Source organism: Hyla sarda, unplaced genomic scaffold (genome assembly GCF_029499605.1).
Source record: "Hyla sarda isolate aHylSar1 unplaced genomic scaffold, aHylSar1.hap1 scaffold_408, whole genome shotgun sequence".
Lineage (NCBI taxonomy): Eukaryota > Metazoa > Chordata > Amphibia > Anura > Hylidae > Hyla > Hyla sarda.
Window position 1 is genome coordinate 255,413 of NW_026610424.1, and position 25,221 is coordinate 280,633.

At 46.1% G+C, this 25,221-nt stretch overlaps 11 non-coding genes across 11 annotated transcripts; all 11 read right to left on the reverse strand.

Annotated features, from left to right (window-relative positions):
- Positions 1-1,658: 1,658 nt before the first annotated feature.
- LOC130333367 (U2 spliceosomal RNA) lies at positions 1,659-1,849 on the reverse strand. Its single transcript, XR_008875574.1, has one exon. It is a non-coding gene; the product is annotated as a U2 spliceosomal RNA (small nuclear RNA).
- Positions 1,850-3,939: 2,090 nt separating this feature from the next.
- Positions 3,940-4,130, reverse strand: LOC130333368 (U2 spliceosomal RNA). Its single transcript, XR_008875575.1, has one exon. It is a non-coding gene; the product is annotated as a U2 spliceosomal RNA (small nuclear RNA).
- A 2,100-nt stretch (positions 4,131-6,230) lies between these two features.
- Positions 6,231-6,421, reverse strand: LOC130333370 (U2 spliceosomal RNA). Its single transcript, XR_008875577.1, has one exon. It is a non-coding gene; the product is annotated as a U2 spliceosomal RNA (small nuclear RNA).
- Positions 6,422-8,523: 2,102 nt separating this feature from the next.
- LOC130333371 (U2 spliceosomal RNA) lies at positions 8,524-8,714 on the reverse strand. The gene has a single exon (XR_008875578.1). It is a non-coding gene; the product is annotated as a U2 spliceosomal RNA (small nuclear RNA).
- Positions 8,715-10,799: 2,085 nt separating this feature from the next.
- Positions 10,800-10,990, reverse strand: LOC130333372 (U2 spliceosomal RNA). Its single transcript, XR_008875579.1, has one exon. It is a non-coding gene; the product is annotated as a U2 spliceosomal RNA (small nuclear RNA).
- Positions 10,991-13,080: 2,090 nt separating this feature from the next.
- Positions 13,081-13,271, reverse strand: LOC130333373 (U2 spliceosomal RNA). Its single transcript, XR_008875580.1, has one exon. It is a non-coding gene; the product is annotated as a U2 spliceosomal RNA (small nuclear RNA).
- Positions 13,272-15,345: 2,074 nt separating this feature from the next.
- LOC130333374 (U2 spliceosomal RNA) lies at positions 15,346-15,536 on the reverse strand. The gene has a single exon (XR_008875581.1). It is a non-coding gene; the product is annotated as a U2 spliceosomal RNA (small nuclear RNA).
- Positions 15,537-17,624: 2,088 nt separating this feature from the next.
- LOC130333375 (U2 spliceosomal RNA) lies at positions 17,625-17,815 on the reverse strand. Its single transcript, XR_008875582.1, has one exon. It is a non-coding gene; the product is annotated as a U2 spliceosomal RNA (small nuclear RNA).
- Positions 17,816-19,891: 2,076 nt separating this feature from the next.
- Positions 19,892-20,082, reverse strand: LOC130333377 (U2 spliceosomal RNA). Its single transcript, XR_008875583.1, has one exon. It is a non-coding gene; the product is annotated as a U2 spliceosomal RNA (small nuclear RNA).
- Positions 20,083-22,151: 2,069 nt separating this feature from the next.
- Positions 22,152-22,342, reverse strand: LOC130333378 (U2 spliceosomal RNA). Its single transcript, XR_008875584.1, has one exon. It is a non-coding gene; the product is annotated as a U2 spliceosomal RNA (small nuclear RNA).
- A 2,091-nt stretch (positions 22,343-24,433) lies between these two features.
- Positions 24,434-24,624, reverse strand: LOC130333362 (U2 spliceosomal RNA). Its single transcript, XR_008875570.1, has one exon. It is a non-coding gene; the product is annotated as a U2 spliceosomal RNA (small nuclear RNA).
- Positions 24,625-25,221: the final 597 nt, after the last annotated feature.

Sequence of the window (25,221 nt, forward strand, 5' to 3'; positions counted from 1 at the left end):
AATCCGGGTTATTTGACAACCTATGGCGGTGATGGTTCTGCTCAGGCAGAGCAGTGCTGATGCTCCTCATAAAGCTGTCGCTGCTGTGAAGGTTCTAGGTGACATCACAAATCCCTTTGGTTACATACACAACAAAGCTGGGTTGTTGTTGTTTACACTCTGCAAGGCCTGTGGAAGTGAGTGACATCATAGCACTGTAGTTCTGAGGGTTCAAGATGGATGCAACAATCTCCTGTTGCTTCTATGAAGGCCGTAATAGACGACATCACCAAACAGCTCCATAGTCACATACACAGCAAAGGAGAGATGTTGTTTACACCTAGTGATGTCAGTGGTATTGAGTGACATCACAGCACAGTGCTAAGGCTCCTGGGCCTGGACACAGCAGCGGCTGCAATATCTCAACGGAGAATACGTTTATATCTATGTGTGTGTGTGCGCATATATATATATATATATATATATATATATATATATATATATATATATATATATATTTCTCCGCCGAAATCACTTTTAAACCCATTTCCACCTTTTTTTCCCTTCTCTTCCTCTTACTTTTTTTTCACGTTTTTTTACGTTTTTCTCCTTTTCGCCTCTTTTCTGGGCGTATTATTCTTCTTTTTCTTCTTTTTTTTCGTCTAATGCATACCCCATCAGTGCAGCAATGCTTATTCAATACCGCCAGCAGATGGAGACACTGGGGGATAATTTTCTAAGGATTTATACTGATTTTTCCTGTCTGAATTTGTCGCACAGAAAGTTGCAGGCCAAATATGTGTGACATTTCTGCGACTTTAGCTTCTAGAGCATTTTTACAACATTATACATAGGTGCTGAATACATAAAAAGCGACTGTTCAGCGACAGACAAGTCGCATCGGCTGAAAGTAGGCCAGAATGTCAGTCCATGTTGGAGCAGGTTTAGATACAGTCTAAAGCATAGATCTCAAAGTCTGTGCACAGAATTTAGCAAGGGCCTCGCACCTTCTGATGCATCAGGTAGGTGCACAATAGCATAGCCTAACCCTCTGTACTTTGGTCTATATTGATGCGGGACATAGACAGCCAGCTGATGACCAATCCATTAGTGCAATGGATGGCTGGAAGCATTTGTCTTTGCCTTTGCAATACCACAGAAGCAATGCATGGTCAATGTACAGCAATGACACACCTGTGTGAACAGCCAGGAGACCCCCCCCCCATGTTATGTTACATAGTTAGTACGGTCGAAAAAAGACATATGTCCATCACGTTCAACCAGGGAATTAAGGGGTAGGGGTGTGGCGCGATATTGGGGAAGGGATGAGATTTTATATTTCTTCATAAGCATTAATCTTATTTTGTCAATTAGGAACATTCAGCACCCACCCGCTATCAAGGCAGCTGCCTATCATGTCATGCCCTACCTGCACAGGTGTGCTGGCTACTCAAATGATCCAATTAAGGAGGCCATTTAGTCAGCAGCAGCAGAAGTCCTGTGCCTGGACGCTCCAACAGGGGCCAGACACAAGCAGAAGCAGAAGCAGCAGAAGCAGCAGCAGCACCACCTTTTGTTTTTTGGCTGCAGCAGCAGCAAGGCCCACAGGGCTGGCTAGCTGGCTAGCCAGCAAGCAGGTAGCAATGAAAGTAGGAATCTTTCTTTTTAACCCTGTAAGGGGGTGGTGCACTGTACCCGAAGATACTGCCATATCGGGTCAATGCATAGGGCGACGGAAGCAAGCTTCGAAATCGGCCCCCGTTCTCAAAAATCCATTTAATATATGGTCCCCAGATAGGGGACGTATCAGATATTAAACTGATAAGAACAGATACTACACTTGATCTTAGCCAAAAGGCCGAGAAGCGATAACCGTGAAAGGGGCGGGCCCAACAAGGTCCCCTTCATGGGCACTATCACTGCTTGCTGTCAGGGAGGCTGCCAGACAATTTTCCATGCACACTCTGGGCTGGGGGGCAGTCAACCACCAGTACACACAGCAGAACCTAAACCCATACCATTATTGCTAAGCAGCAAGACAGGGGCCCATTGCACTCCCACGGGGCCTTTTTAAATGCAATCCATAACCCGGATTTGCCAGGAACCCTTCTTACTCCTCCTACTTGCATGTGACACTGGGCTTAGGATCTGCATAGGAAACACACACACAAGCACACACCTACCTTTGTTGCCTGCAGATGCCTCCTTGGCTGTCCCCAAACGGTATCAAACCAACACCCACGGGAAGCTGTAAGCATAGAGGACATGCCTGCACCCCATTGGACTTACCTGTGTGGGTTAAATCCGGGTTATTTGACAACCTATGGCGGTGATGGTTCTGCTCAGGCAGAGCAGTGCTGATGCTCCTCATAAAGCTGTCGCTGCTGTGAAGGTTCTAGGTGACATCACAAATCCCTTTGGTTACATACACAACAAAGCTGGGTTGTTGTTGTTTACACTCTGCAAGGCCTGTGGAAGTGAGTGACATCATAGCACTGTAGTTCTGAGGGTTCAAGATGGATGCAACAATCTCCTGTTGCTTCTATGAAGGCCGTAATAGACGACATCACCAAACAGCTCCATAGTCACATACACAGCAAAGGAGAGATGTTGTTTACACCTAGTGATGTCAGTGGTATTGAGTGACATCACAGCACAGTGCTAAGGCTCCTGGGCCTGGACACAGCAGCGGCTGCAATATCTCAACGGAGAATACGTTTATATCTATGTGTGTGTGTGCGCATATATATATATATATATATATATATATATATATATATATATTTCTCCGCCGAAATCACTTTTAAACCCATTTCCACCTTTTTTTCCCTTCTCTTCCTCTTACTTTTTTTTCACGTTTTTTTACGTTTTTCTCCTTTTCGCCTCTTTTCTGGGCGTATTATTCTTCTTTTTCTTCTTTTTTTTCGTCTAATGCATACCCCATCAGTGCAGCAATGCTTATTCAATACCGCCAGCAGATGGAGACACTGGGGGATAATTTTCTAAGGATTTATACTGATTTTTCCTGTCTGAATTTGTCGCACAGAAAGTTGCAGGCCAAATATGTGTGACATTTCTGCGACTTTAGCTTCTAGAGCATTTTTACAACATTATACATAGGTGCTGAATACATAAAAAGCGACTGTTCAGCGACAGACAAGTCGCATCGGCTGAAAGTAGGCCAGAATGTCAGTCCATGTTGGAGCAGGTTTAGACACAGTCTAAAGCATAGATCTCAAAGTCTGTGCACAGAATTTAGCAAGGGCCTCGCACCTTCTGATGCATCAGGTAGGTGCACAATAGCATAGCCTAACCCTCTGTACTTTGGTCTATATTGATGCGGGACATAGACAGCCAGCTGATGACCAATCCATTAGTGCAATGGATGGCTGGAAGCATTTGTCTTTGCCTTTGCAATACCACAGAAGCAATGCATGGTCAATGTACAGCAATGACACACCTGTGTGAACAGCCAGGAGACCCCCCCCCCCCCCCCCATGTTATGTTACATAGTTACATAGTTAGTACGGTCGAAAAAAGACATATGTCCATCACGTTCAACCAGGGAATTAAGGGGTAGGGGTGTGGCGCGATATTGGGGAAGGGATGAGATTTTATATTTCTTCATAAGCATTAATCTTATTTTGTCAATTAGGAACATTCAGCACCCACCCGCTATCAAGGCAGCTGCCTATCATGTCATGCCCTACCTGCACAGGTGTGCTGGCTACTCAAATGATCCAATTAAGGAGGCCATTTAGTCAGCAGCAGCAGAAGTCCTGTGCCTGGACGCTCCAACAGGGGCCAGACACAAGCAGAAGCAGAAGCAGCAGAAGCAGCAGCAGCACCACCTTTTGTTTTTTGGCTGCAGCAGCAGCAAGGCCCACAGGGCTGGCTAGCTGGCTAGCCAGCAAGCAGGTAGCAATGAAAGTAGGAATCTTTCTTTTTAACCCTGTAAGGGGGTGGTGCACTGTACCCGAAGATACTGCCATATCGGGTCAATGCATAGGGCGACGGAAGCAAGCTTCGAAATCGGCCCCCGTTCTCAAAAATCCATTTAATATATGGTCCCCAGATAGGGGACGTATCAGATATTAAACTGATAAGAACAGATACTACACTTGATCTTAGCCAAAAGGCCGAGAAGCGATAACCGTGAAAGGGGCGGGCCCAACAAGGTCCCCTTCATGGGCACTATCACTGCTTGCTGTCAGGGAGGCTGCCAGACAATTTTCCATGCACACTCTGGGCTGGGGGGCAGTCAACCACCAGTACACACAGCAGAACCTAAACCCATACCATTATTGCTAAGCAGCAAGACAGGGGCCCATTGCACTCCCACGGGGCCTTTTTAAATGCAATCCATAACCCGGATTTGCCAGGAACCCTTCTTACTCCTCCTACTTGCATGTGACACTGGGCTTAGGATCTGCATAGGAAACACACACACAAGCACACACCTACCTTTGTTGCCTGCAGATGCCTCCTTGGCTGTCCCCAAACGGTATCAAACCAACACCCACGGGAAGCTGTAAGCATAGAGGACATGCCTGCACCCCATTGGACTTACCTGTGTGGGTTAAATCCGGGTTATTTGACAACCTATGGCGGTGATGGTTCTGCTCAGGCAGAGCAGTGCTGATGCTCCTCATAAAGCTGTCGCTGCTGTGAAGGTTCTAGGTGACATCACAAATCCCTTTGGTTACATACACAACAAAGCTGGGTTGTTGTTGTTTACACTCTGCAAGGCCTGTGGAAGTGAGTGACATCATAGCACTGTAGTTCTGAGGGTTCAAGATGGATGCAACAATCTCCTGTTGCTTCTATGAAGGCCGTAATAGACGACATCACCAAACAGCTCCATAGTCACATACACAGCAAAGGAGAGATGTTGTTTACACCTAGTGATGTCAGTGGTATTGAGTGACATCACAGCACAGTGCTAAGGCTCCTGGGCCTGGACACAGCAGCGGCTGCAATATCTCAACGGAGAATACGTTTATATCTATGTGTGTGTGTGCGCATATATATATATATATATATATATATATATATATATATATATATATATTTCTCCGCCGAAATCACTTTTAAACCCATTTCCACCTTTTTTTCCCTTCTCTTCCTCTTACTTTTTTTTCACGTTTTTTTACGTTTTTCTCCTTTTCGCCTCTTTTCTGGGCGTATTATTCTTCTTTTTCTTCTTTTTTTTTCGTCTAATGCATACCCCATCAGTGCAGCAATGCTTATTCAATACCGCCAGCAGATGGAGACACTGGGGGATAATTTTCTAAGGATTTATACTGATTTTTCCTGTCTGAATTTGTCGCACAGAAAGTTGCAGGCCAAATATGTGTGACATTTCTGCGACTTTAGCTTCTAGAGCATTTTTACAACATTATACATAGGTGCTGAATACATAAAAAGCGACTGTTCAGCGACAGACAAGTCGCATCGGCTGAAAGTAGGCCAGAATGTCAGTCCATGTTGGAGCAGGTTTAGATACAGTCTAAAGCATAGATCTCAAAGTCTGTGCACAGAATTTAGCAAGGGCCTCGCACCTTCTGATGCATCAGGTAGGTGCACAATAGCATAGCCTAACCCTCTGTACTTTGGTCTATATTGATGCGGGACATAGACAGCCAGCTGATGACCAATCCATTAGTGCAATGGATGGCTGGAAGCATTTGTCTTTGCCTTTGCAATACCACAGAAGCAATGCATGGTCAATGTACAGCAATGACACACCTGTGTGAACAGCCAGGAGACCCCCCCCCCCCCCCCCCCCATGTTATGTTACATAGTTACATAGTTAGTACGGTCGAAAAAAGACATATGTCCATCACGTTCAACCAGGGAATTAAGGGGTAGGGGTGTGGCGCGATATTGGGGAAGGGATGAGATTTTATATTTCTTCATAAGCATTAATCTTATTTTGTCAATTAGGAACATTCAGCACCCACCCGCTATCAAGGCAGCTGCCTATCATGTCATGCCCTACCTGCACAGGTGTGCTGGCTACTCAAATGATCCAATTAAGGAGGCCATTTAGTCAGCAGCAGCAGAAGTCCTGTGCCTGGACGCTCCAACAGGGGCCAGACACAAGCAGAAGCAGAAGCAGCAGAAGCAGCAGCAGCACCACCTTTTGTTTTTTGGCTGCAGCAGCAGCAAGGCCCACAGGGCTGGCTAGCTGGCTAGCCAGCAAGCAGGTAGCAATGAAAGTAGGAATCTTTCTTTTTAACCCTGTAAGGGGGTGGTGCACTGTACCCGAAGATACTGCCATATCGGGTCAATGCATAGGGCGACGGAAGCAAGCTTCGAAATCGGCCCCCGTTCTCAAAAATCCATTTAATATATGGTCCCCAGATAGGGGACGTATCAGATATTAAACTGATAAGAACAGATACTACACTTGATCTTAGCCAAAAGGCCGAGAAGCGATAACCGTGAAAGGGGCGGGCCCAACAAGGTCCCCTTCATGGGCACTATCACTGCTTGCTGTCAGGGAGGCTGCCAGACAATTTTCCATGCACACTCTGGGCTGGGGGGCAGTCAACCACCAGTACACACAGCAGAACCTAAACCCATACCATTATTGCTAAGCAGCAAGACAGGGGCCCATTGCACTCCCACGGGGCCTTTTTAAATGCAATCCATAACCCGGATTTGCCAGGAACCCTTCTTACTCCTCCTACTTGCATGTGACACTGGGCTTAGGATCTGCATAGGAAACACACACACAAGCACACACCTACCTTTGTTGCCTGCAGATGCCTCCTTGGCTGTCCCCAAACGGTATCAAACCAACACCCACGGGAAGCTGTAAGCATAGAGGACATGCCTGCACCCCATTGGACTTACCTGTGTGGGTTAAATCCGGGTTATTTGACAACCTATGGCGGTGATGGTTCTGCTCAGGCAGAGCAGTGCTGATGCTCCTCATAAAGCTGTCGCTGCTGTGAAGGTTCTAGGTGACATCACAAATCCCTTTGGTTACATACACAACAAAGCTGGGTTGTTGTTGTTTACACTCTGCAAGGCCTGTGGAAGTGAGTGACATCATAGCACTGTAGTTCTGAGGGTTCAAGATGGATGCAACAATCTCCTGTTGCTTCTATGAAGGCCGTAATAGACGACATCACCAAACAGCTCCATAGTCACATACACAGCAAAGGAGAGATGTTGTTTACACCTAGTGATGTCAGTGGTATTGAGTGACATCACAGCACAGTGCTAAGGCTCCTGGGCCTGGACACAGCAGCGGCTGCAATATCTCAACGGAGAATACGTTTATATCTATGTGTGTGTGTGCGCATATATATATATATATATATATATATATATATATATATATATATATATATATTTCTCCGCCGAAATCACTTTTAAACCCATTTCCACCTTTTTTTCCCTTCTCTTCCTCTTACTTTTTTTTCACGTTTTTTTACGTTTTTCTCCTTTTCGCCTCTTTTCTGGGCGTATTATTCTTCTTTTTCTTCTTTTTTTTCGTCTAATGCATACCCCATCAGTGCAGCAATGCTTATTCAATACCGCCAGCAGATGGAGACACTGGGGGATAATTTTCTAAGGATTTATACTGATTTTTCCTGTCTGAATTTGTCGCACAGAAAGTTGCAGGCCAAATATGTGTGACATTTCTGCGACTTTAGCTTCTAGAGCATTTTTACAACATTATACATAGGTGCTGAATACATAAAAAGCGACTGTTCAGCGACAGACAAGTCGCATCGGCTGAAAGTAGGCCAGAATGTCAGTCCATGTTGGAGCAGGTTTAGATACAGTCTAAAGCATAGATCTCAAAGTCTGTGCACAGAATTTAGCAAGGGCCTCGCACCTTCTGATGCATCAGGTAGGTGCACAATAGCATAGCCTAACCCTCTGTACTTTGGTCTATATTGATGCGGGACATAGACAGCCAGCTGATGACCAATCCATTAGTGCAATGGATGGCTGGAAGCATTTGTCTTTGCCTTTGCAATACCACAGAAGCAATGCATGGTCAATGTACAGCAATGACACACCTGTGTGAACAGCCAGGAGACCCCCCCCCCCCCCCCCCCATGTTATGTTACATAGTTACATAGTTAGTACGGTCGAAAAAAGACATATGTCCATCACGTTCAACCAGGGAATTAAGGGGTAGGGGTGTGGCGCGATATTGGGGAAGGGATGAGATTTTATATTTCTTCATAAGCATTAATCTTATTTTGTCAATTAGGAACATTCAGCACCCACCCGCTATCAAGGCAGCTGCCTATCATGTCATGCCCTACCTGCACAGGTGTGCTGGCTACTCAAATGATCCAATTAAGGAGGCCATTTAGTCAGCAGCAGCAGAAGTCCTGTGCCTGGACGCTCCAACAGGGGCCAGACACAAGCAGAAGCAGAAGCAGCAGAAGCAGCAGCAGCACCACCTTTTGTTTTTTGGCTGCAGCAGCAGCAAGGCCCACAGGGCTGGCTAGCTGGCTAGCCAGCAAGCAGGTAGCAATGAAAGTAGGAATCTTTCTTTTTAACCCTGTAAGGGGGTGGTGCACTGTACCCGAAGATACTGCCATATCGGGTCAATGCATAGGGCGACGGAAGCAAGCTTCGAAATCGGCCCCCGTTCTCAAAAATCCATTTAATATATGGTCCCCAGATAGGGGACGTATCAGATATTAAACTGATAAGAACAGATACTACACTTGATCTTAGCCAAAAGGCCGAGAAGCGATAACCGTGAAAGGGGCGGGCCCAACAAGGTCCCCTTCATGGGCACTATCACTGCTTGCTGTCAGGGAGGCTGCCAGACAATTTTCCATGCACACTCTGGGCTGGGGGGCAGTCAACCACCAGTACACACAGCAGAACCTAAACCCATACCATTATTGCTAAGCAGCAAGACAGGGGCCCATTGCACTCCCACGGGGCCTTTTTAAATGCAATCCATAACCCGGATTTGCCAGGAACCCTTCTTACTCCTCCTACTTGCATGTGACACTGGGCTTAGGATCTGCATAGGAAACACACACACAAGCACACACCTACCTTTGTTGCCTGCAGATGCCTCCTTGGCTGTCCCCAAACGGTATCAAACCAACACCCACGGGAAGCTGTAAGCATAGAGGACATGCCTGCACCCCATTGGACTTACCTGTGTGGGTTAAATCCGGGTTATTTGACAACCTATGGCGGTGATGGTTCTGCTCAGGCAGAGCAGTGCTGATGCTCCTCATAAAGCTGTCGCTGCTGTGAAGGTTCTAGGTGACATCACAAATCCCTATGGTTACATACACAACAAAGCTGGGTTGTTGTTGTTTACACTCTGCAAGGCCTGTGGAAGTGAGTGACATCATAGCACTGTAGTTCTGAGGGTTCTAGATGGATGCAACAATCTCCTGTTGCTTCTATGAAGGCCATAATAGACGACATCACCAAACAGCTCCATAGTCACATACACAGCAAAGGAGAGATGTTGTTTACACCTAGTGATGTCAGTGGTATTGAGTGACATCACAGCACAGTGCTAAGGCTCCTGGGCCTGGACACAGCAGCGGCTGCAATATCTCAACGGAGAATACGTTTATATCTATGTGTGTGTGTGCGCATATATATATATATATATATATATATATATATATATATATTTCTCCGCCGAAATCACTTTTAAACCCATTTCCACCTTTTTTTCCCTTCTCTTCCTCTTACTTTTTTTTCACGTTTTTTTACGTTTTTCTCCTTTTCGCCTCTTTTCTGGGCGTATTATTCTTCTTTTTCTTCTTTTTTTTCGTCTAATGCATACCCCATCAGTGCAGCAATGCTTATTCAATACCGCCAGCAGATGGAGACACTGGGGGATAATTTTCTAAGGATTTATACTGATTTTTCCTGTCTGAATTTGTCGCACAGAAAGTTGCAGGCCAAATATGTGTGACATTTCTGCGACTTTAGCTTCTAGAGCATTTTTACAACATTATACATAGGTGCTGAATACATAAAAAGCGACTGTTCAGCGACAGACAAGTCGCATCGGCTGAAAGTAGGCCAGAATGTCAGTCCATGTTGGAGCAGGTTTAGATACAGTCTAAAGCATAGATCTCAAAGTCTGTGCACAGAATTTAGCAAGGGCCTCGCACCTTCTGATGCATCAGGTAGGTGCACAATAGCATAGCCTAACCCTCTGTACTTTGGTCTATATTGATGCGGGACATAGACAGCCAGCTGATGACCAATCCATTAGTGCAATGGATGGCTGGAAGCATTTGTCTTTGCCTTTGCAATACCACAGAAGCAATGCATGGTCAATGTACAGCAATGACACACCTGTGTGAACAGCCAGGAGACCCCCCCCCCCCCCATGTTATGTTACATAGTTACATAGTTAGTACGGTCGAAAAAAGACATATGTCCATCACGTTCAACCAGGGAATTAAGGGGTAGGGGTGTGGCGCGATATTGGGGAAGGGATGAGATTTTATATTTCTTCATAAGCATTAATCTTATTTTGTCAATTAGGAACATTCAGCACCCACCCGCTATCAAGGCAGCTGCCTATCATGTCATGCCCTACCTGCACAGGTGTGCTGGCTACTCAAATGATCCAATTAAGGAGGCCATTTAGTCAGCAGCAGCAGAAGTCCTGTGCCTGGACGCTCCAACAGGGGCCAGACACAAGCAGAAGCAGAAGCAGCAGAAGCAGCAGCAGCACCACCTTTTGTTTTTTGGCTGCAGCAGCAGCAAGGCCCACAGGGCTGGCTAGCTGGCTAGCCAGCAAGCAGGTAGCAATGAAAGTAGGAATCTTTCTTTTTAACCCTGTAAGGGGGTGGTGCACTGTACCCGAAGATACTGCCATATCGGGTCAATGCATAGGGCGACGGAAGCAAGCTTCGAAATCGGCCCCCGTTCTCAAAAATCCATTTAATATATGGTCCCCAGATAGGGGACGTATCAGATATTAAACTGATAAGAACAGATACTACACTTGATCTTAGCCAAAAGGCCGAGAAGCGATAACCGTGAAAGGGGCGGGCCCAACAAGGTGCCCTTCATGGGCACTATCACTGCTTGCTGTCAGGGAGGCTGCCAGACAATTTTCCATGCACACTCTGGGCTGGGGGGCAGTCAACCACCAGTACACACAGCAGAACCTAAACCCATACCATTATTGCTAAGCAGCAAGACAGGGGCCCATTGCACTCCCACGGGGCCTTTTTAAATGCAATCCATAACCCGGATTTGCCAGGAACCCTTCTTACTCCTCCTACTTGCATGTGACACTGGGCTTAGGATCTGCATAGGAAACACACACACAAGCACACACCTACCTTTGTTGCCTGCAGATGCCTCCTTGGCTGTCCCCAAACGGTATCAAACCAACACCCACGGGAAGCTGTAAGCATAGAGGACATGCCTGCACCCCATTGGACTTACCTGTGTGGGTTAAATCCGGGTTATTTGACAACCTATGGCGGTGATGGTTCTGCTCAGGCAGAGCAGTGCTGATGCTCCTCATAAAGCTGTCGCTGCTGTGAAGGTTCTAGGTGACATCACAAATCCCTATGGTTACATACACAACAAAGCTGGGTTGTTGTTGTTTACACTCTGCAAGGCCTGTGGAAGTGAGTGACATCATAGCACTGTAGTTCTGAGGGTTCTAGATGGATGCAACAATCTCCTGTTGCTTCTATGAAGGCCATAATAGACGACATCACCAAACAGCTCCATAGTCACATACACAGCAAAGGAGAGATGTTGTTTACACCTAGTGATGTCAGTGGTATTGAGTGACATCACAGCACAGTGCTAAGGCTCCTGGGCCTGGACACAGCAGCGGCTGCAATATCTCAACGGAGAATACGTTTATATATATGTGTGTGTGTGCGCGTATATATATATATATATATATATATATATATATATATATATATATATTTCTCCGCCGAAATCACTTTTAAACCCATTTCCACCTTTTTTTCCCTTCTCTTCCTCTTACTTTTTTTTCACGTTTTTTTATGTTTTTCTCCTTTTCGCCTCTTTTCTGGGCGTATTATTCTTCTTTTTCTTCTTTTTTTTCGTCTAATGCATACCCCATCAGTGCAGCAATGCTTATTCAATACCGCCAGCAGATGGAGACACTGGGGGATAATTTTCTAAGGATTTATACTGATTTTTCCTGTCTGAATTTGTCGCACAGAAAGTTGCAGGCCAAATATGTGTGACATTTCTGCGACTTTAGCTTCTAGAGCATTTTTACAACATTATACATAGGTGCTGAATACATAAAAAGCGACTGTTCAGCGACAGACAAGTCGCATCGGCTGAAAGTAGGCCAGAATGTCAGTCCATGTTGGAGCAGGTTTAGATACAGTCTAAAGTATAGATCTCAAAGTCTGTGCACAGAATTTAGCAAGGGCCTCGCACCTTCTGATGCATCAGGTAGGTGCACAATAGCATAGCCTAACCCTCTGTACTTTGGTCTATATTGATGCGGGACATAGACAGCCAGCTGATGACCAATCCATTAGTGCAATGGATGGCTGGAAGCATTTGTCTTTGCCTTTGCAATACCAAAGAAGCAATGCATGGTCAATGTACAGCAATGACACACCTGTGTGAACAGCCAGGAGACCCCCCCCCCCCCCCCCATGTTATGTTACATAGTTACATAGTTAGTACGGTCGAAAAAAGACATATGTCCATCAAGTTCAACCAGGGAATTAAGGGGTAGGGGTGTGGCGCGATATTGGGGAAGGGATGAGATTTTATATTTCTTCATAAGCATTAATCTTATTTTGTCAATTAGGAACATTCAGCACCCACCCGCTATCAAGGCAGCTGCCTATCATGTCATGCCCTACCTGCACAGGTGTGCTGGCTACTCAAATGATCCAATTAAGGAGGCCATTTAGTCAGCAGCAGCAGAAGTCCTGTGCCTGGACGCTCCAACAGCGGCCAGACACAAGCAGAAGCAGCAGAAGCAGCAGCAGCAGCACCACCTTTTGTTTTTTGGCTGCAGCAGCAAGGCCCACAGGGCTGGCTAGCTGGCTAGCCAGCAAGCAGGTAGCAATGAAAGTAGGAATCTTTCTTTTTAACCCTGTAAGGGGGTGGTGCACTGTACCCGAAGATACTGCCATATCGGGTCAATGCATAGGGCGACGGAAGCAAGCTTCGAAATCGGCCCCCGTTCTCAAAAATCCATTTAATATATGGTCCCCAGATAGGGGACGTATCAGATATTAAACTGATAAGAACAGATACTACACTTGATCTTAGCCAAAAGGCCGAGAAGCGATAACCGTGAAAGGGGCGGGCCCAACAAGGTCCCCTTCATGGGCACTATCACTGCTTGCTGTCAGGGAGGCTGCCAGACAATTTTCCATGCACACTCTGGGCTGGGGGGCAGTCAACCACCAGTACACACAGCAGAACCTAAACCCATACCATTATTGCTAAGCAGCAAGACAGGGGCCCATTGCACTCCCACGGGGCCTTTTTAAATGCAATCCATAACCCGGATTTGCCAGGAACCCTTCTTACTCCTCCTACTTGCATGTGACACTGGGCTTAGGATCTGCATAGGAAACACACACACAAGCACACACCTACCTTTGTTGCCTGCAGATGCCTCCTTGGCTGTCCCCAAACGGTATCAAACCAACACCCACGGGAAGCTGTAAGCATAGAGGACATGCCTGCACCCCATTGGACTTACCTGTGTGGGTTAAATCCGGGTTATTTGACAACCTATGGCGATGATGGTTCTGCTCAGGCAGAGCAGTGCTGATGCTCCTCATAAAGCTGTCGCTGCTGTGAAGGTTCTAGGTGACATCACAAATCCCTATGGTTACATACACAACAAAGCTGGGTTGTTGTTGTTTACACTCTGCAAGGCCTGTGGAAGTGAGTGACATCATAGCACTGTAGTTCTGAGGGTTCTAGATGGATGCAACAATCTCCTGTTGCTTCTATGAAGGCCATAATAGACGACATCACCAAACAGCTCCATAGTCACATACACAGCAAAGGAGAGATGTTGTTTACACCTAGTGATGTCAGTGGTATTGAGTGACATCACAGCACAGTGCTAAGGCTCCTGGGCCTGGACACAGCAGCGGCTGCAATATCTCAACGGAGAATACGTTTATATATATGTGTGTGTGTGCGCGTATATATATATATATATATATATATATATATATATTTCTCCGCCGAAATCACTTTTAAACCCATTTCCACCTTTTTTTCCCTTCTCTTCCTCTTACTTTTTTTTCACGTTTTTTTACGTTTTTCTCCTTTTCGCCTCTTTTCTGGGCGTATTATTCTTCTTTTTCTTCTTTTTTTTCGTCTAATGCATACCCCATCAGTGCAGCAATGCTTATTCAATACCGCCAGCAGATGGAGACACTGGGGGATAATTTTCTAAGGATTTATACTGATTTTTCCTGTCTGAATTTGTCGCACAGAAAGTTGCAGGCCAAATATGTGTGACATTTCTGCGACTTTAGCTTCTAGAGCATTTTTACAACATTATACATAGGTGCTGAATACATAAAAAGCGACTGTTCAGCGACAGACAAGTCGCATCGGCTGAAAGTAGGCCAGAATGTCAGTCCATGTTGGAGCAGGTTTAGATACAGTCTAAAGTATAGATCTCAAAGTCTGTGCACAGAATTTAGCAAGGGCCTCGCACCTTCTGATGCATCAGGTAGGTGCACAATAGCATAGCCTAACCCTCTGTACTTTGGTCTATATTGATGCGGGACATAGACAGCCAGCTGATGACCAATCCATTAGTGCAATGGATGGCTGGAAGCATTTGTCTTTGCCTTTGCAATACCAAAGAAGCAATGCATGGTCAATGTACAGCAATGACACACCTGTGTGAACAGCCAGGAGACCCCCCCCCCCCCATGTTATGTTACATAGTTACATAGTTAGTACGGTCGAAAAAAGACATATGTCCATCAAGTTCAACCAGGGAATTAAGGGGTAGGGGTGTGGCGCGATATTGGGGAAGGGATGAGATTTTATATTTCTTCATAAGCATTAATCTTATTTTGTCAATTAGGAACATTCAGCACCCACCCGCTATCAAGGCAGCTGCCTATCATGTCATGCCCTACCTGCACAGGTGTGCTGGCTACTCAAATGATCCAATTAAGGAGGCCATTTAGTCAGCAGCAGCAGAAGTCCTGTGCCTGGACGCTCCAACAGCGGCCAGACACAAGCAGAAGCAGCAGAAGCAGCAGCAGCAGCACCACCTTTTGTTTTTTGGCTGCAGCAGCAAGGCCCACAGGGCTGGCTAGCTGGCTAGCCAGCAAGCAGGTAGCAATGAAAGTAGGAATCTTTCTTTTTAACCCTGTAAGGGGGTGGTGCACTGTACCCGAAGATACTGCCATATCGGGTCAATGCATAGGGCGACGGAAGCAAGCTTCGAAATCGGCCCCCGTTCTCAAAAATCCATTTAATATATGGTCCCCAGATAGGGGACGTATCAGATATTAAACTGATAAGAACAGATACTACACTTGATCTTAGCCAAAAGGCCGAGAAGCGATAACCGTGAAAGGGGCGGGCCCAACAAGGTCCCCTTCATGGGCACTATCACTGCTTGCTGTCAGGGAGGCTGCCAGACAATTTTCCATGCACACTCTGGGCTGGGGGGCAGTCAACCACCAGTACACACAGCAGAACCTAAACCCATACCATTATTGCTAAGCAGCAAGACAGGGGCCCATTGCACTCCCACGGGGCCTTTTTAAATGCAATCCATAACCCGGATTTGCCAGGAACCCTTCTTACTCCTCCTACTTGCATGTGACACTGGGCTTAGGATCTGCATAGGAAACACACACACAAGCACACACCTACCTTTGTTGCCTGCAGATGCCTCCTTGGCTGTCCCCAAACGGTATCAAACCAACACCCACGGGAAGCTGTAAGCATAGAGGACATGCCTGCACCCCATTGGACTTACCTGTGTGGGTTAAATCCGGGTTATTTGACAACCTATGGCGATGATGGTTCTGCTCAGGCAGAGCAGTGCTGATGCTCCTCATAAAGCTGTCGCTGCTGTGAAGGTTCTAGGTGACATCACAAATCCCTATGGTTACATACACAACAAAGCTGGGTTGTTGTTGTTTACACTCTGCAAGGCCTGTGGAAGTGAGTGACATCATAGCACTGTAGTTCTGAGGGTTCTAGATGGATGCAACAATCTCCTGTTGCTTCTATGAAGGCCATAATAGACGACATCACCAAACAGCTCCATAGTCACATACACAGCAAAGGAGAGATGTTGTTTACACCTAGTGATGTCAGTGGTATTGAGTGACATCACAGCACAGTGCTAAGGCTCCTGGGCCTGGACACAGCAGCGGCTGCAATATCTCAACGGAGAATACGTTTATATATATGTGTGTGTGTGCGCGTATATATATATATATATATATATATATATATATATATATATATTTCTCCGCCGAAATCACTTTTAAACCCATTTCCACCTTTTTTTCCCTTCTCTTCCTCTTACTTTTTTTTCACGTTTTTTTACGTTTTTCTCCTTTTCGCCTCTTTTCTGGGCGTATTATTCTTCTTTTTCTTCTTTTTTTTCGTCTAATGCATACCCCATCAGTGCAGCAATGCTTATTCAATACCGCCAGCAGATGGAGACACTGGGGGATAATTTTCTAAGGATTTATACTGATTTTTCCTGTCTGAATTTGTCGCACAGAAAGTTGCAGGCCAAATATGTGTGACATTTCTGCGACTTTAGCTTCTAGAGCATTTTTACAACATTATACATAGGTGCTGAATACATAAAAAGCGACTGTTCAGCGACAGACAAGTCGCATCGGCTGAAAGTAGGCCAGAATGTCAGTCCATGTTGGAGCAGGTTTAGATACAGTCTAAAGTATAGATCTCAAAGTCTGTGCACAGAATTTAGCAAGGGCCTCGCACCTTCTGATGCATCAGGTAGGTGCACAATAGCATAGCCTAACCCTCTGTACTTTGGTCTATATTGATGCGGGACATAGACAGCCAGCTGATGACCAATCCATTAGTGCAATGGATGGCTGGAAGCATTTGTCTTTGCCTTTGCAATACCACAGAAGCAATGCATGGTCAATGTACAGCAATGACACACCTGTGTGAACAGCCAGGAGACCCCCCCCCCCCCCCCCCCATGTTATGTTACATAGTTACATAGTTAGTACGGTCGAAAAAAGACATATGTCCATCAAGTTCAACCAGGGAATTAAGGGGTAGGGGTGTGGCGCGATATTGGGGAAGGGATGAGATTTTATATTTCTTCATAAGCATTAATCTTATTTTGTCAATTAGGAACATTCAGCACCCACCCGCTATCAAGGCAGCTGCCTATCATGTCATGCCCTACCTGCACAGGTGTGCTGGCTACTCAAATGATCCAATTAAGGAGGCCATTTAGTCAGCAGCAGCAGAAGTCCTGTGCCTGGACGCTCCAACAGCGGCCAGACACAAGCAGAAGCAGCAGAAGCAGCAGCAGCAGCACCACCTTTTGTTTTTTGGCTGCAGCAGCAAGGCCCACAGGGCTGGCTAGCTGGCTAGCCAGCAAGCAGGTAGCAATGAAAGTAGGAATCTTTCTTTTTAACCCTGTAAGGGGGTGGTGCACTGTACCCGAAGATACTGCCATATCGGGTCAATGCATAGGGCGACGGAAGCAAGCTTCGAAATCGGCCCCCGTTCTCAAAAATCCATTTAATATATGGTCCCCAGATAGGGGACGTATCAGATATTAAACTGATAAGAACAGATACTACACTTGATCTTAGCCAAAAGGCCGAGAAGCGATAACCGTGAAAGGGGCGGGCCCAACAAGGTCCCCTTCATGGGCACTATCACTGCTTGCTGTCAGGGAGGCTGCCAGACAATTTTCCATGCACACTCTGGGCTGGGGGGCAGTCAACCACCAGTACACACAGCAGAACCTAAACCCATACCATTATTGCTAAGCAGCAAGACAGGGGCCCATTGCACTCCCACGGGGCCTTTTTAAATGCAATCCATAACCCGGATTTGCCAGGAACCCTTCTTACTCCTCCTACTTGCATGTGACACTGGGCTTAGGATCTGCATAGGAAACACACACACAAGCACACACCTACCTTTGTTGCCTGCAGATGCCTCCTTGGCTGTCCCCAAACGGTATCAAACCAACACCCACGGGAAGCTGTAAGCATAGAGGACATGCCTGCACCCCATTGGACTTACCTGTGTGGGTTAAATCCGGGTTATTTGACAACCTATGGCGGTGATGGTTCTGCTCAGGCAGAGCAGTGCTGATGCTCCTCATAAAGCTGTCGCTGCTGTGAAGGTTCTAGGTGACATCACAAATCCCTATGGTTACATACACAACAAAGCTGGGTTGTTGTTGTTTACACTCTGCAAGGCCTGTGGAAGTGAGTGACATCATAGCACTGTAGTTCTGAGGGTTCTAGATGGATGCAACAATCTCCTGTTGCTTCTATGAAGGCCATAATAGACGACATCACCAAACAGCTCCATAGTCACATACACAGCAAAGGAGAGATGTTGTTTACACCTAGTGATGTCAGTGGTATTGAGTGACATCACAGCACAGTGCTAAGGCTCCTGGGCCTGGACACAGCAGCGGCTGCAATATCTCAACGGAGAATACGTTTATATATATGTGTGTGTGTGCGCGTATATATATATATATATATATATATATATATATATATATATATATTTCTCCGCCGAAATCACTTTTAAACCCATTTCCACCTTTTTTTCCCTTCTCTTCCTCTTACTTTTTTTTCACGTTTTTTTACGTTTTTCTCCTTTTCGCCTCTTTTCTGGGCGTATTATTCTTCTTTTTCTTCTTTTTTTTCGTCTAATGCATACCCCATCAGTGCAGCAATGCTTATTCAATACCGCCAGCAGATGGAGACACTGGGGGATAATTTTCTAAGGATTTATACTGATTTTTCCTGTCTGAATTTGTCGCACAGAAAGTTGCAGGCCAAATATGTGTGACATTTCTGCGACTTTAGCTTCTAGAGCATTTTTACAACATTATACATAGGTGCTGAATACATAAAAAGCAACTGTTCAGCGACAGACAAGTCGCATCGGCTGAAAGTAGGCCAGAATGTCAGTCCATGTTGGAGCAGGTTTAGATACAGTCTAAAGTATAGATCTCAAAGTCTGTGCACAGAATTTAGCAAGGGCCTCGCACCTTCTGATGCATCAGGTAGGTGCACAATAGCATAGCCTAACCCTCTGTACTTTGGTCTATATTGATGCGGGACATAGACAGCCAGCTGATGACCAATCCATTAGTGCAATGGATGGCTGGAAGCATTTGTCTTTGCCTTTGCAATACCACAGAAGCAATGCATGGTCAATGTACAGCAATGACACACCTGTGTGAACAGCCAGGAGACCCCCCCCATGTTATGTTACATAGTTACATAGTTAGTACGGTTGAAAAAAGACATATGTCCATCAAGTTCAACCAGGGAATTAAGGGGTAGGGGTGTGGCGCGATATTGGGGAAGGGATGAGATTTTATATTTCTTCATAAGCATTAATCTTATTTTGTCAATTAGGAACATTCAGCACCCACCCGCTATCAAGGCAGCTGCCTATCATGTCATGCCCTACCTGCACAGGTGTGCTGGCTACTCAAATGATCCAATTAAGGAGGCCATTTAGTCAGCAGCAGCAGAAGTCCTGTGCCTGGACGCTCCAACAGCGGCCAGACACAAGCAGAAGCAGCAGAAGCAGCAGCAGCACCACCTTTTGTTTTTTGGCTGCAGCAGCAAGGCCCACAGGGCTGGCTAGCTGGCTAGCCAGCAAGCAGGTAGCAATGAAAGTAGGAATCTTTCTTTTTAACCCTGTAAGGGGGTGGTGCACTGTACCCGAAGATACTGCCATATCGGGTCAATGCATAGGGCGACGGAAGCAAGCTTCGAAATCGGCCCCCGTTCTCAAAAATCCATTTAATATATGGTCCCCAGATAGGGGACGTATCAGATATTAAACTGATAAGAACAGATACTACACTTGATCTTAGCCAAAAGGCCGAGAAGCGATAACCGTGAAAGGGGCGGGCCCAACAAGGTCCCCTTCATGGGCACTATCACTGCTTGCTGTCAGGGAGGCTGCCAGACAATTTTCCATGCACACTCTGGGCTGGGGGGCAGTCAACCACCAGTACACACAGCAGAACCTAAACCCATACCATTATTGCTAAGCAGCAAGACAGGGGCCCATTGCACTCCCACGGGGCCTTTTTAAATGCAATCCATAACCCGGATTTGCCAGGAACCCTTCTTACTCCTCCTACTTGCATGTGACACTGGGCTTAGGATCTGCATAGGAAACACACACACAAGCACACACCTACCTTTGTTGCCTGCAGATGCCTCCTTGGCTGTCCCCAAACGGTATCAAACCAACACCCACGGGAAGCTGTAAGCATAGAGGACATGCCTGCACCCCATTGGACTTACCTGTGTGGGTTAAATCCGGGTTATTTGACAACCTATGGCGGTGATGGTTCTGCTCAGGCAGAGCAGTGCTGATGCTCCTCATAAAGCTGTCGCTGCTGTGAAGGTTCTAGGTGACATCACAAATCCCTATGGTTACATACACAACAAAGCTGGGTTGTTGTTGTTTACACTCTGCAAGGCCTGTGGAAGTGAGTGACATCATAGCACTGTAGTTCTGAGGGTTCTAGATGGATGCAACAATCTCCTGTTGCTTCTATGAAGGCCATAATAGACGACATCACCAAACAGCTCCATAGTCACATACACAGCAAAGGAGAGATGTTGTTTACACCTAGTGATGTCAGTGGTATTGAGTGACATCACAGCACAGTGCTAAGGCTCCTGGGCCTGGACACAGCAGCGGCTGCAATATCTCAACGGAGAATACGTTTATATATATGTGTGTGTGTGCGCGTATATATATATATATATATATATATATATATTTCTCCGCCGAAATCACTTTTAAACCCATTTCCACCTTTTTTTCCCTTCTCTTCCTCTTACTTTTTTTTCACGTTTTTTTACGTTTTTCTCCTTTTCGCCTCTTTTCTGGGCGTATTATTCTTCTTTTTCTTCTTTTTTTTCGTCTAATGCATACCCCATCAGTGCAGCAATGCTTATTCAATACCGCCAGCAGATGGAGACACTGGGGGATAATTTTCTAAGGATTTATACTGATTTTTCCTGTCTGAATTTGTCGCACAGAAAGTTGCAGGCCAAATATGTGTGACATTTCTGCGACTTTAGCTTCTAGAGCATTTTTACAACATTATACATAGGTGCTGAATACATAAAAAGCGACTGTTCAGCGACAGACAAGTCGCATCGGCTGAAAGTAGGCCAGAATGTCAGTCCATGTTGGAGCAGGTTTAGATACAGTCTAAAGTATAGATCTCAAAGTCTGTGCACAGAATTTAGCAAGGGCCTCGCACCTTCTGATGCATCAGGTAGGTGCACAATAGCATAGCCTAACCCTCTGTACTTTGGTCTATATTGATGCGGGACATAGACAGCCAGCTGATGACCAATCCATTAGTGCAATGGATGGCTGGAAGCATTTGTCTTTGCCTTTGCAATACCACAGAAGCAATGCATGGTCAATGTACAGCAATGACACACCTGTGTGAACAGCCAGGAGACCCCCCCCCCCCATGTTATGTTACATAGTTACATAGTTAGTACGGTCGAAAAAAGACATATGTCCATCAAGTTCAACCAGGGAATTAAGGGGTAGGGGTGTGGCGCGATATTGGGGAAGGGATGAGATTTTATATTTCTTCATAAGCATTAATCTTATTTTGTCAATTAGGAACATTCAGCACCCACCCGCTATCAAGGCAGCTGCCTATCATGTCATGCCCTACCTGCACAGGTGTGCTGGCTACTCAAATGATCCAATTAAGGAGGCCATTTAGTCAGCAGCAGCAGAAGTCCTGTGCCTGGACGCTCCAACAGCGGCCAGACACAAGCAGAAGCAGCAGAAGCAGCAGCAGCAGCACCACCTTTTGTTTTTTGGCTGCAGCAGCAAGGCCCACAGGGCTGGCTAGCTGGCTAGCCAGCAAGCAGGTAGCAATGAAAGTAGGAATCTTTCTTTTTAACCCTGTAAGGGGGTGGTGCACTGTACCCGAAGATACTGCCATATCGGGTCAATGCATAGGGCGACGGAAGCAAGCTTCGAAATCGGCCCCCGTTCTCAAAAATCCATTTAATATATGGTCCCCAGATAGGGGACGTATCAGATATTAAACTGATAAGAACAGATACTACACTTGATCTTAGCCAAAAGGCCGAGAAGCGATAACCGTGAAAGGGGCGGGCCCAACAAGGTCCCCTTCATGGGCACTATCACTGCTTGCTGTCAGGGAGGCTGCCAGACAATTTTCCATGCACACTCTGGGCTGGGGGGCAGTCAACCACCAGTACACACAGCAGAACCTAAACCCATACCATTATTGCTAAGCAGCAAGACAGGGGCCCATTGCACTCCCACGGGGCCTTTTTAAATGCAATCCATAACCCGGATTTGCCAGGAACCCTTCTTACTCCTCCTACTTGCATGTGACACTGGGCTTAGGATCTGCATAGGAAACACACACACAAGCACACACCTACCTTTGTTGCCTGCAGATGCCTCCTTGGCTGTCCCCAAACGGTATCAAACCAACACCCACGGGAAGCTGTAAGCATAGAGGACATGCCTGCACCCCATTGGACTTACCTGTGTGGGTTAAATCCGGGTTATTTGACAACCTATGGCGGTGATGGTTCTGCTCAGGCAGAGCAGTGCTGATGCTCCTCATAAAGCTGTCGCTGCTGTGAAGGTTCTAGGTGACATCACAAATCCCTATGGTTACATACACAACAAAGCTGGGTTGTTGTTGTTTACACTCTGCAAGGCCTGTGGAAGTGAGTGACATCATAGCACTGTAGTTCTGAGGGTTCTAGATGGATGCAACAATCTCCTGTTGCTTCTATGAAGGCCATAATAGACGACATCACCAAACAGCTCCATAGTCACATACACAGCAAAGGAGAGATGTTGTTTACACCTAGTGATGTCAGTGGTATTGAGTGACATCACAGCACAGTGCTAAGGCTCCTGGGCCTGGACACAGCAGCGGCTGCAATATCTCAACGGAGAATACGTTTATATATATGTGTGTGTGTGCGCGTATATATATATATATATATATATATATATATATATATATATATATTTCTCCGCCGAAATCACTTTTAAACCCATTTCCACCTTTTTTTCCCTTCTCTTCCTCTTACTTTTTTTTCACGTTTTTTTACGTTTTTCTCCTTTTCGCCTCTTTTCTGGGCGTATTATTCTTCTTTTTCTTCTTTTTTTTCGTCTAATGCATACCCCATCAGTGCAGCAATGCTTATTCAATACCGCCAGCAGATGGAGACACTGGGGGATAATTTTCTAAGGATTTATACTGATTTTTCCTGTCTGAATTTGTCGCACAGAAAGTTGCAGGCCAAATATGTGTGACATTTCTGCGACTTTAGCTTCTAGAGCATTTTTACAACATTATACATAGGTGCTGAATACATAAAAAGCGACTGTTCAGCGACAGACAAGTCGCATCGGCTGAAAGTAGGCCAGAATGTCAGTCCATGTTGGAGCAGGTTTAGATACAGTCTAAAGTATAGATCTCAAAGTCTGTGCACAGAATTTAGCAAGGGCCTCGCACCTTCTGATGCATCAGGTAGGTGCACAATAGCATAGCCTAACCCTCTGTACTTTGGTCTATATTGATGCGGGACATAGACAGCCAGCTGATGACCAATCCATTAGTGCAATGGATGGCTGGAAGCATTTGTCTTTGCCTTTGCAATACCACAGAAGCAATGCATGGTCAATGTACAGCAATGACACACCTGTGTGAACAGCCAGGAGACACCCCCCCCCCCCCCCCCCATGTTATGTTACATAGTTACATAGTTAGTACGGTCGAAAAAAGACATATGTCCATCAAGTTCAACCAGGGAATTAAGGGGTAGGGGTGTGGCGCGATATTGGGGAAGGGATGAGATTTTATATTTCTTCATAAGCATTAATCTTATTTTGTCAATTAGGAACATTCAGCACCCACCCGCTATCAAGGCAGCTGCCTATCATGTCATGCCCTACCTGCACAGGTGTGCTGGCTACTCAAATGATCCAATTAAGGAGGCCATTTAGTCAGCAGCAGCAGAAGTCCTGTGCCTGGACGCTCCAACAGCGGCCAGACACAAGCAGAAGCAGCAGAAGCAGCAGCAGCAGCACCACCTTTTGTTTTTTGGCTGCAGCAGCAAGGCCCACAGGGCTGGCTAGCTGGCTAGCCAGCAAGCAGGTAGCAATGAAAGTAGGAATCTTTCTTTTTAACCCTGTAAGGGGGTGGTGCACTGTACCCGAAGATACTGCCATATCGGGTCAATGCATAGGGCGACGGAAGCAAGCTTCGAAATCGGCCCCTGTTCTCAAAAATCCATTTAATATATGGTCCCCAGATAGGGGACGTATCAGATATTAAACTGATAAGAACAGATACTACACTTGATCTTAGCCAAAAGGCCGAGAAGCGATAACCGTGAAAGGGGCGGGCCCAACAAGGTCCCCTTCATGGGCACTATCACTGCTTGCTGTCAGGGAGGCTGCCAGACAATTTTCCATGCACACTCTGGGCTGGGGGGCAGTCAACCACCAGTACACACAGCAGAACCTAAACCCATACCATTATTGCTAAGCAGCAAGACAGGGGCCCATTGCACTCCCACGGGGCCTTTTTAAATGCAATCCATAACCCGGATTTGCCAGGAACCCTTCTTACTCCTCCTACTTGCATGTGACACTGGGCTTAGGATCTGCATAGGAAACACACACACAAGCACACACCTACCTTTGTTGCCTGCAGATGCCTCCTTGGCTGTCCCCAAACGGTATCAAACCAACACCCACGGGAAGCTGTAAGCATAGAGGACATGCCTGCACCCCATTGGACTTACCTGTGTGGGTTAAATCCGGGTTATTTGACAACCTATGGCGGTGATGGTTCTGCTCAGGCAGAGCAGTGCTGATGCTCCTCATAAAGCTGTCGCTGCTGTGAAGGTTCTAGGTGACATCACAAATCCCTATGGTTACATACACAACAAAGCTGGGTTGTTGTTGTTTACACTCTGCAAG